Below are 12,135 nucleotides of genomic sequence, written 5' to 3' on the forward strand. Positions count from 1 at the left end.
TGGGCTCATGGATTTTAAATGTCTGAGGGAGTGGCACTCGTCTAACAAGACGTTGCAATCATCATGTATGTATGTACGTCTGCCTAAACTTTCGAGAGGCGCGACATTTTCACGATACTGGTATAGTTTTTGCAGCTCGATCCTTCGGACGACGAATAACGAAGAATTTGCCAAAAATATTATTTTTTTCACATTCAACTGGCCACCTTTCTACAAGGAGGGGTCGCTTTTTTACACAGATATTTTCGAGAGTCATCGTCTCTTTTCGATGGACTAGTTTCAATTTAAAAGTGTTGCCACTTCCGGTTTGGCACAACAGCAAAGACGTTACGTTTTTTTTTTTTTTTTTTTTTTTTTTTTTGCACGTTCTTTTCTTCTTCGCGGTATGATTCCAGCCTTCCGGCCTATGCCCACTTTTTTTTTTTTTTGCTCAACCCACACCTAAACACCCGAGCAACGCCGGGAACCCAGGCTAGTATTATATAAACGGAACTTTGTGTTCGTGTGTGTATGTGTGTTTGTATGTCTGTGTGTGTGCGTGTGTGTGTGTCTAAAGGAGAGAGTTTGTTTCTTATGGTCTCGGAGTCGCTGGACCGATTAAAAAAACACACACAAAGTCACGTAGTCTGTCTGAGTGTATTCCTATGTAGCTTTTGTAGCAGAATGAGTCCAATAAGAATCGAAAATCGATACTCATCAGATCTGACCGAATGGTTAATTGTAGGCATAGACCAATTCATACCATCAAAAAAAAAAATTCCAACAAAAACCTAACAGCCAGCCATGGTTCTCCCCAGAATGTGCTGCTGCTATCGCGCACAGAAATCACTTTTTCCATAACTACCAACGTAATAGATGCACTGAGACTAAAGCTGCTTTCAGGACTGCCAGCAACCACTGTAAAAGAGTAATAAAAAATGCAAGAGAGCTATATGCCCAGTCTGTTAAATCCAAGGTAGCTGATCAGCGGCTTGGTTCCCACCAGTTTTGGCAAATAACAAATAGGATCATGAACAGAAGTGTGCGTTCTATCCCAACCATTATCAATGGACCAGAGGTTATCTCGTCAGCGTCAGACAAGGCCAAACTATTTGCAAAGAACTTTGCAGCTAATTCTACCCTATGCGACGAAGGCCATCAACTCCCCATATTTCCTCCTATAACACAGAACAAGCTAGGTAATATACAAATATCCGTGCATGAGGTCGCCAAGCTAATAAAAAACCTAGATTCCAGTAAAGCAACTGGCCCTGATGGCATCCCAATTATAGTGTTAAAAAAGCTTCAACCAGAACTTGCTCCCATACTTACGAAACTATTTAAGCGCTGCCTTAAGGAGAAGTGCTTTCCGACCCCCTGGAAGACCTCATCACTTTGCCCTGTATTTAAGAATTCAGGTGATAAGTCATCTCCCTCTCAATACAGACCAATAAGTCTTCTCTGTGTTATGAGTAAGTTACTGGAATCAGTATTAAATAGAGAAATAGTCAACCACCTCAGCAGAAACAACCTTCTTAGTGACACACAATATGGTTTCCGCTCTGCAAGATCTACCGCAGATGTGCTGACGGTTATATCCCACAGGATTAGTGAATCTCTTGACAAAGGCTTCCTTTCTAGGGCAATTGCTCTTGACATATCAAAGGCCTTTGACAAAGTATGGCATAAGGGTCTACTTCACAAAATTTCTCAATCATTAAATCATTTCTCTCTGATAGGCTCATAAGAGTAGTGGTAGATGGACAAAAATCGGAGGCCTGCAATATAAATGCTGGAGTCCCTCAGGGGTCAATCCTCGGCCCAACTCTCTTCCTGATCTACATCAATGACCTCCCTAAACACATACTTAAATCATTCGTTGACATCTATGCTGATGACACGACCATCTACGGCAACACATCAAAGGCTGTAAAAGACGAAGTTCTCTCGGATTCTCTCTCCTCTGATCTCGAGCGCGTGGTTCAGTGGGGGAAGATGTGGCTAGTTACCTTTAATGCATCTAAAACCAAACTCCTATCCTTACATCATCAACGCTCTGATCACCAGCTGGCATCAATTGTGATGGATGGCTCTCGTCTGGGTGAGGCCCCGTGTTTTGACAAGCTTCTGGGTTTGACCTTTACTCCTGATCTGAAATGGAACACGTACATCAAGTCTGTTGCCAAGGTCGCAGGAAAGATGGTGGGATCCTTCTACCGCTCCAGAAGATATCTCACTACTGATTCAATTCTCTATCTATATAAAAGCCAAGTACGGCCAAGGATGGAATACTGTTGCCATATCTGGGCAGGAGCTGCCAAAAACAGCCTATCATGCCTTGACAGAGTACAAAATAGACTTCGTGGTTTAGTGGGGGATGCCCTTTTCTCTACCCTGCAACCCCTCTCCCACAGAAGAGACGTTGCGAGCCTATCCTTGTTTTATCGTTATTTTCATGGCAGGTGCTCGTCTGAACTCCAATCCCTGGTCCCCCCTCGCCAAACTTTCACGAAAATCACCCGTCTAGCTGAATCCACTGTGAAAAAATTCCCCCACTCTATATCTGTGCCTAAATCAAAACGCGGATTTCATGAGCAAAGCTTCTTTCTTAGAACTGCACGCCTGTGGAACTCTGTTCCGTCTGCCTGCTTCCCTCCGGACTACAACTTGGATTTCTTCAAGTCTAATGTTAACAAATTCCTAATGAACCGCCCCCCTAATTAAACACTTCATAAAATCTCACTAACGTGATGTACTTGCAATAACCCTTATCCCTGAGTGGCTTCCGGGCCTTGATAAGTGGTGATCACTGTGTAAAAAAAAAAAAAAAAAAAAAAAAACTCGCAAAAATTCGCAAAAATGAGGGGGTGTATTTTGACCAAAATAGCACTTTTATACAACCATTACATCACAAGTGCATTTGAGAAGTGTTATCACCGCACAAGCAGAAATGCATAACCCATCAAATCAACAGTTGTCTCTTTTGATAAGGGCCCTAGATATTATCTTAAACCATATGCGATAGTGAGACCCCAACTTGTGGGTTTTGGGGAGTGTTGAGCCACCCCTTAATATCCATTACTCTGGGAGTACCTGTTATGGTTCCAACTATGGGTTAAATAGAAACCGACTTGAAAAGAAACAAAAAAAACAAACAAATATATTCTATAAAAAAAGTTTTCTTCAAAATAACTTGATTTGGCATTATATAACCTAACAAGGGTTGATATGCCGTAAAAAAACAACCAACCAACCGTTTGATAAGACAGAGGAGCGTTCTAAATAAATGTTCTATTTAGAGCGCAATTGAAACTTTAAATGAAGCCATTATTAGAGATAATTTTATAAAATTAACAATAGATTATCTACAGTGCAATGCTGACTGCTATGAATGCGTAGTAAGACACTGCACTGAGGGATGTGAAGGTTTCTACTGGAACACTATGTAGAGGGCCTTACTAAAGCAGTCAATCAACTAATTTATTTAAAAAAAAGCTATTAAATTAATTTCTATGAAAATAATATCGTAATATAGTATATAAATAACATATAATAATATAATATATAATTATGCTATAATAATTTTATATAATATAGTAATATGATAATAGAGAAAAATAGTTTGCTTCAAGCATTGCTGGTAAATAGAAATAAAAGAATATAAGAAGGCTATTGTAATGCATGGAACCGGCTGTTTAATTTTAGTAACATATGAACAAAAATGGAGAAATGAAAGAAAGCCTTATTTGTTTCGTTATTTTATTTAACTTCGTATATCCATTTATTTTTTTCCAGATAATCGCAATAAAAATCAGTAAATATAAACATACTGTTTGATATACACGGGATATCGGGGTGTAAATATTTCAAGAATATATCTCTTTTTCAAAAGAAAAAGTTTCAAGAAATGTCCTAAAACATGAAAAAAAAAAGTGAAATAGGAAGAAAATGGATGTGAGGAGCGCATATTTATATCACTATAGGCATTATCATTGTTTTTATCTATTTAATTTTTTTTTAAGTTTTGTTGATTTTTTATTTTTATTTATAACTAACGGCTTTCCTCGAGCCCTATACGCTGTTCCGAACTTTATGTGTGTGTATATATATATATATATATATATATATATATATATATATATATATATATATAACACTAACAACACTATAAAACTCCTCCAAAATAGTCCTCATACAATCATTGTCCCACAATTTATTGAACACTATGAAGAAAATTCAAACTATTTAACTCAAACAAATCAGCAAATTAATATTAATATCAGACCTCAAGCTTTTAATAAAGTGCATACATATATGTGCGCTACTTCAACATTAATTAAGAAAAGAATATCAAACCACATTTCTTCTTTTAACAACCATAATTCTAATAATAACCAAGGAACTTCTCTAACAACTTTAATTAAAAAACTTAACTCTAATAATACCCACTTCTTACTCAAACGGACTATAATAAAAAAAAAGTTAAGTCTAATGCTCCAGGCTCTAAGTCATGTCGCCAACCGAAGATATAACTATAATTACTTCTCCTCAAAGTAACAATATAATAAATTCTAAAAACGAACTGATCTCTTTCGGTAAACATAAGTCCAAATTTAATTATAGTAATTTTGAAATTACATAGTTATTACTTTAGCCTTTCAGATAGATATATAAGTCTTCTTTAAAATTATAGTTTTTTTTCTATATATTTTCTTAATACTTTATAACTTAATATTTCACTTCGTTATTTCTTCTTTGTTTGGTCGGTTTTTATCTGCAATTTCCGTCTTAGTCTTTAAATATTCTTAATCTACCCACACATCTATATCCTGCATGTATATTTACTTATATTTTACTATATGCATTTACTTACATAATTACTTGCTTTATCCTGAATTTGAAGATACCGGCCATCATCTCCCCTTAAATAATTTGTTTTTATTTTTTCATTTTTATATTTTATTATTTATTTATTTATTATTAATTTATTTATATTTTATTTATTATTTATTTATTTTTTATTTATTTATTAATGTATCTATTTATTTTTTCATTTAGTGTCTTCTAACAACTCTTGCTGACATTTTCTTAAGTAATAATCTATACATTTCAGTTGACATATTTTTTGCCCTATATATTTTTGCACCTTTTAACTTCCTTATTGTCTGGGTCAGTTTGACATCTGCTTTTCTATCTTATATTTAATTCTATCAACTTCTAATTTTTTCCTCATCTTCTTCCCTGATTATTATGCCTCGGCAGTCGTGTGAAAAGCATGTCTTATGCTTCTTTTATTAATATTATTGGAATTTTCCTCTTTTCTTTTCTTAGTACATATTTGTGAATTATTCCATTGATTTCGGCCTTTTGGATTATTTTGGACCATCTTCTAATTACGTGATTTCCTTTGATTTTACTTGTGCAAATGGAAACTTAATTAACTTTCTTGGAGTTATATTTTTGGATTTTACCGTCATTGGATTATTTACCTTTCACCAGACTATCCATTCACGTGTAATAACCTTTTTCTCCACCATATTCCCTCTGCTTCATTTTGTTATTAAGTAAGATCTTTGACTTACTTGTAGTTTCATCAAATACATTTGTATGCAAAATCCGATCCCGCATGTTGCTAATTCCTACCTTACTTTATTTGGTAGACACTGCAGGGGTACATTTTTTGTCAAATTTGACCCTAATTTTAACCTCTTAACATTTATTTGTTATATTGGGGGTCTTCTTAAAAGAGAGAGTCTTATTAGAGAGAGGGATGTTGAAAGACTCAGAGAGAGAGAGAGAGATTGATGTTGTTCATGTTAGGAGAGATTCTTATATATTAAATATTCATTCCTTAATTGTGTTGAATGGAAGAAGAAGAAAGCTCTTTGAGTGAGGACATAGTGTTCAGACAGTTCGGACATGATGATGTTGAGACGTGTATGTAAAGGCATATAACACAAATATATAATACAATTCCACTTTATCTTTTTGTAAGAATCATAAGACACAAGACGAGCTTTAGAAAAAACACTTGATGGTTTATTTCGTCACACGGCCGTGTTTCCATCACCAAGAATTCAAAGTCTCACATTTTTCCTTGAAGCGACGTCTCGCTCCTAGACGCCTGACTGTCTCTCTCCGAGTTTCTTAACTGCTAACTAACTCTAACGTTTTTTCTCTATTCCTAGAACTTTCTATTTTCCGTGACGTCATACACATGTTAAAACATGTGCCTTCTTTCAGGTTTCCTGGACATACGTGTCCAAAACTTTTCCTATTTCTACAAAAGGAATTTTAACCTATATTCAATATGTTAAAAACATTATCTTATAAGCTGCATTCTTTCAATTTAAAATTTCATAACAAACTTGAGAGTTCACATTCTTTCCTTGAAATATTTATCTATATTCTAAACAAATGTTTGTTTTACATTTTTAAATTCTCACACGTAATCTATTTCTAAACTAAATTACGAGGTTCGAATTTGTCTATTGCTATTTCATTTTCATTTTAAACTAAATTCTCCATTTTTATACTTACATGAAAAGGGGACAGCCCTTATCATGTAACAGAGTCTTTGAAGTTTTTAACCTTTAAAACTATACAAAAAATATTTTTTTCATTCGTTAGAAAACCATCTAGTCAGTAAGTCATTTAATCACCTGCAATCACTGCATCAACTCGCTCTCGAATTTACTATAATACCAATAAATTATTTTTCAAGGGATCATCAGTTGTTTACCATGAAACACTGTTTCGGGGATTATATATATATATATGTGTATATATATATTTATATATATATATATATATATATATAGCTAAGGTCAAAATTATGGTATAAAAACTTAGATAATAGTTTAAACTTACGCACTTAAAGGTTAAGAATTGTACAGTGAAGAGTTGGGAGCAAATGTAAAATAGTTAATAATAGTATTCATTTGCCTTAAAGCCAGTTTTCGCTCAGTTTTATTCTAAATTCATTCATTGTCATACTTTAAATTGTTTCCTCTTTTTCAGGTTATATTTGATTCCTGCCAGTGCTATAATTGAAAATGCCTCCAAAGAAGCAGCTTTCTGTGGTTACGATGGCACAAATTGTAGCTTTATCTTGTGATGGATATTCCAAAATAGAAATTGCCATGAAGACGGAATGTTCCAGGAAGGGAGTTCAAACAACGATTAAAAGATACAAGGAAATAAACTCTTTAAAAAACAGAAAAGGACAAGGCTGTAAAATGTCAGCTCAAACAGTGAGAAGAAATTTATTAGACGATGCAAACAAAGGAAAAGCCATACTTGTCATGTAACAATAGTGCCATTTTGATGTAGAGGTTACTATCTGGGAGTCTGGGACATCATTAGCAGGGATACTATCATGTAACATATTGATTTAGATTTAAATTGAATAAAAAAAATTCATCCCTGTCTAAGTAACCTACATCTAAAATTACAAGTGGTTAGACCCAAAGTTAGTGGAGGAGTTTTGTAGTGCAAACTTAAAATCGTTGAACTTTAACCTCTTGACAGCCAAATTTGTAGCCTAAAACCAATTAAAAGATCTTCCCCCGTGTCAATGCACCTTTTTAGATTAGAGATTTACATAGGAATTATTAATTTTATAAATTCCATATGTAATTTTTATTTTATTGATATGTTTATAAATATATTTACATTATTATTAGCAAAATATATTTTAAAATAAAATATATTTAATTGTTATCATTAGAGTATATTTTAAAATAAATGAATTTTAATTATTATCATTAAAATATGTTTTAAAATAAAAGATATTTTAACTACTATCTTTAAAATATATTTAAAAATATATTTAATTATTATCATTCAAATATATTTTAAAATAAAATATATTTTTATTATTATCATAAAAATAAATTTTAAAATAAAATATATTTAAATTATTATCATTAAAATATATTTTAAAATAAAATGTAGTTTAATGATAATAATCAAGATATATTTAAAAATAATATATATTTTAATTATTATTATTATTAAAAAAAAGTTACTATTTACTTACCTCAACGTGGTCGGTTTTAATGTGTGGAGAAATGTTATTAATCATTGAGCTACTACATGAAATACCAGTATTATATTGTTATTTTAATTGATAATAGTTGCAAAACAAAAAAAAACAGAACAATATTTATATATATATGTATGTATGTATAAATATATATATATATATATGTATACATATATATATAGAGAGAGAGAAAAATACATATATATATATGTTAAAATTTATATATATATGTATAAATATATATATATAAAGAGAGAGAGAAATATATATATGTATATGTCTATATGCCTGTATAAATATATATATATATATATATATATATATATATAGAGAGAGAGAGAGAGTAATATGTATATGTATATAGAAATATATATATATAAATACATATATTTAAATATTTATATATATGAATATTTATATAAATACATATATAAATATATGCATATATATACATATATATGCATATATATATATATATATATATATATATATATATATATAAACAAACACACAATATTTTTGGTGATGAGGAGACTTTGTTTAAAAGAACTATATGATAACATTATTGTCCAAGACTCAATGCTTATCACAATAAAAAAAGCATCGTTTCCGAAACGATTGTACAATTTATTAATTTTGTTTATTCTTCCTTATGAAACCTATTTTTTTATTTTTAATATTAATAATAGATTATCCATCATCTTACTTAATCTTATATATATATATATATATATATATATATATATATATATATATATATATATATATAATAAAATAAAAAAAAATATTCAACATGTAAGGAAAGTATACAAAATTTTAACAATGCGACAGGGAGTACAAAAAACACAAAAGAAAATGTTTCCATGAAATTCTGAAGAATATATTTTGCGCGTTAATGCATTAGAAAATCAATTAATATGAAATTCGTCATATTTGCATAAAAATCACACACATACATATATATATACATATATATATATATATATATATATATATATATATATATATATATATATGATGATGAAAATAATGGAAATTGTATTCCGACCAAATAGAGAAAATAAAAAGGAACAAACCGTATTATATGTTTATCAACGTTTCGTCTTTATTTCATCCAGAGGAAGTCTCGAAATAAGACGAAACGTTGATGACCATATAATACGGTTTGATTTCTTTTTATTTTCTCTCTCTCTCTCTATATATATATACACACACACATATATATATATATATATTTAGTAATGTGATTGATAATTTAAAATTCAAATTAGAATAAAATTAAAAATCCGTTTCACAAGAAGGAACAACAACAAAATCAATAATTTGTACGATCGTTTCGAAAAACAATGTTTTTATTGTGGTAGACATTAAGCCACGGACAATCATTTTTACATAAAGTATTTTAACAAACAAGGTTTCCTCATCAGCAAAATCTTGGGAAGGGTTTTTATTAAATGTAAAAGACACCGTAAATAAACCTAGCATTAAAAGTAAGGCAGATGTATATGGAAAAAATAAAAATAAAGGTATGCATTTTCTTTGGTAAGAAAATTAATATGGGTTAAAGATAGAAATAAAATAAGATAAAATTATAAATCTGAATTTGGTTTAAATATAATAATATAATAATATATTTCTAATAAAATTCATAGACACACACACACACACATATATATACACATACACACACACATACAAATATATGTATAAGTATATATATAATTATTTACCTTTTAATTCTTCGCCTTTTGAAATCAGCAATTAAGGTCAAAGCATTCATATGGATGTTTATTGTAGCTTTTCAACTTATGAAATGATAAATTTTCCAAAAGAACGCTAATGGAATATTTTATATCGGTTAGCATACGTTTGATTAAAACGCTAAATTTAAAACTGAAAAAAGAAAGGGAAAGATAATCTTATTTCTTTAATTAAACAATGCAAGGGAGATAATCAGTGTTTTACTTAATTTATTATTAAGGAATAATAAATCAAGTAAACAATATATTATAATCTATTTTGAAATTATTGAATTTAATATTTGATAATTTATTTATTTATTTAAATTGAAAAATATATCTAAAGTTTATGTTAAGAATATATTTTAATAGTATATAATAATGGTCGATATATCAGATCAATTAATAATAATAATATTTATGATGAAAAATTTTTATTAATAAGCATGTCAAGTAATAGTTAAATTTTAATATTGAATATTAATAAGCAACATGTTTAATGATTTAAGGTGGTTTATATTTATTAAATTTAAACCAACGTTTATGACTGCATGCGAAAATAAGTTCTTCTATTGAATTTAATTTAATATGCTGGTTTCCATTTTTATATCTCCATGTTTTAAAATTTTTAGGGTCTCTTTTCACAAAGTGCACAGAATTTATCTCCTGGTTTGTATGCTTTGTAAGATCCTATTATTTGCCATTTAAAATTGAAAGAAATATTGTTATCTTTGAGTCGCCAAATATGGTTGGATAGGGTAGTTTGGTTTAACAGGAAGTGATTTTTAAATTAATATTTTTGCGTTGAAATGCTATGTTTTATTAAGATGTGGAACCAAAATATATTGCCTCTTTTTTTAGTGTAACTATTTTCCGGTAGATTAGGTGTTGGATCATTATATGGTGGGTTGGTTTGTATTTGATTGGTAGATTGGTTCAAGTTGGTGTCATTATGTAATCCGGTGGTTGAGCTATGGTTGCTATTAAATTCATTTAAAATAATTTAGATTTCGGGTTTTTGATACTGTGCAGCTACAGACTACATTTTTTTTATTTTACATGAGCTTTGTAGAAGAAAAAATAAATGTCCCCTACAAGGCTCATGTAAAATAAAATAAAATAATTAGCTCTATTTAACTATCGAGCTTATTATATATCTAAATTACAACGATCACTTTTTCTTTCGCTGTATTTTAATTAAATTAGTAATTTTACTATTACATTGTTCAAATTTCCTTTAAATTTATATATAAATATATATATACATATATACATATATATATATATATATATATATATATATATATATATATAGGTAGTTTTTTGTTGGTGATCTTTTTAAACGATATTGAAGATCGGATATTTTTTTAGAAAATCGCCCATTGTTTTTATTTTGGACGTAAACAAATTATATTTTTATTTATTTATTTGTTTTTTTTTTACAACAGTAATCTACGTACATGCATGTTCCGGGGGCCTACCCCTCTTCAGCATAGCCGACTGTTATAAGGTATTTCAGTCCAACATCTTATTCATTACGCTATGATGCCATAGACGATTTACTGTTTAGTTTGTATCGTTTATATATTTACAGTTTTCTTGTGGTTGATCTTTTTTAAATGATGTTGGGGTTAGCTTCTTCACGTTGAAGATCCGATGTTTTTTTTATAAAACATGCAGGTACGTAGATTACAGTTTAAATATATATATATAAATATATATATATATATATATATATATATATTTATATATATATATATTATATATATATATATATGTATATATGACTACTTCATTTTATCACATAAATTAATATACGAAATATATATGGCATTAAAGCTACACAGAATATTCCAGGTTCCAACGAACTCTAGCATGGATGAAACGCGGAATATTTTGTGTAGTTTAATGTCCATATGTATTTTTATAACTTGGTAGAATACAAATCTTTTAAATTTGACCCCTTAATCGCCAAATTTCTGGCCGAAAACCGATCACATAAATTTTCCCAAATCTCAGTACCCTGTATATAAAATTTCGAGTCTGCAGACTAAAAAATTGACAGAGTTATTGCGTAGACAGACACATAGACACGTTCACTTTTATGGATATATAGATATATGTTATTTTTTTAAAATACAATCATCCACTGGTACGTGTTTCGTCATCAACGACTCATCCGAGTGGCTGAATCTAGCAAGATATATATATATATATATATATATATATATATATATATATATATATATATATATATATATACATATTTATGCCTATAGCAATAATAATTTTACTTTATAAGTCAAACTTCAACGTAAAAATTTAAGTTTCGTGATCGTGTTCTATGATATATTTCGAGAAAATCTGTAT

This window comes from Euprymna scolopes, chromosome 39, assembly GCF_053919585.1.
Source record: "Euprymna scolopes isolate OS-2025 chromosome 39, ASM5391958v1, whole genome shotgun sequence".
In the NCBI taxonomy this organism is placed as follows: domain Eukaryota; kingdom Metazoa; phylum Mollusca; class Cephalopoda; order Sepiida; family Sepiolidae; genus Euprymna; species Euprymna scolopes.